The following is an 824-nucleotide window of genomic DNA, read 5'->3' on the forward strand; positions in this document are numbered from 1 at the left end:
TCCCCACACGTGCGCGTGTATGCATATCTACATACTGGTCTATTTCAGTCTTATTCTATATTCGACGCAGTTTAAGAACTTTAATAATAATAATATTTTCATTCTCTTCAAATCCCAACATGTGTAAACTGTCAATGAAGATTTCCTATCTTAATCCATCTTTCTTTTTTCGTTTTTTTTTTATCTTTTTCTTCTGTGAACAGATGCCGCCCTACCAAGAAACAAAAGAACGCCGTTGTTCATCTTGTGGCATCCAAACATTTATCAGAGAAGGGAATACGATCTTATTTGCACTTAAACACTACCAGATCCTACTCGTCTACCAAACCATCGACATAATCAGCTTTGGAAGCCGCTTCCAGACGCTTGTACCCTCCCCCATGTATCTTACTTTGTGATATTCTCTGTGTCGACATCAACACTACGCTTGTTGGGTTTGGAAATGTAAACATTTTCTTTAGTATTACTGATGAAGGGGTTGTTTAAAAAAATGCTGAATTTAGTTTTTATTTTCTTGTGTTCGTGTATTACTGAAATTGCCACTCCAACGATTTTTTTTTATTCAGTAACGAATCTCTGCCAAGTTGAGAATCAACAAGTCGTCGACATCCATAATAGTCGTTATTCTTTTTTTTTTAATGCGTCACTATTGTTTCGTTGATATTTCATTGTATTTCATTTATCTATTTATATGTTTACTTAACAGTTTTTTATTTTATTTGTTTATCTAACAGTTTATTTATTGCATAATTACTAAACAACATCAATGTTACGAACTATCGTATGTTGGGGAACATTTTCATCTTCACGTTTCCATTGTGTTC

The sequence above is a fragment of the Oratosquilla oratoria genome, chromosome 17 (assembly GCF_046742065.1).
Source record: "Oratosquilla oratoria isolate Oo_2021 chromosome 17, ASM4674206v1, whole genome shotgun sequence".
Classification (NCBI taxonomy): domain Eukaryota; kingdom Metazoa; phylum Arthropoda; class Malacostraca; order Stomatopoda; family Squillidae; genus Oratosquilla; species Oratosquilla oratoria.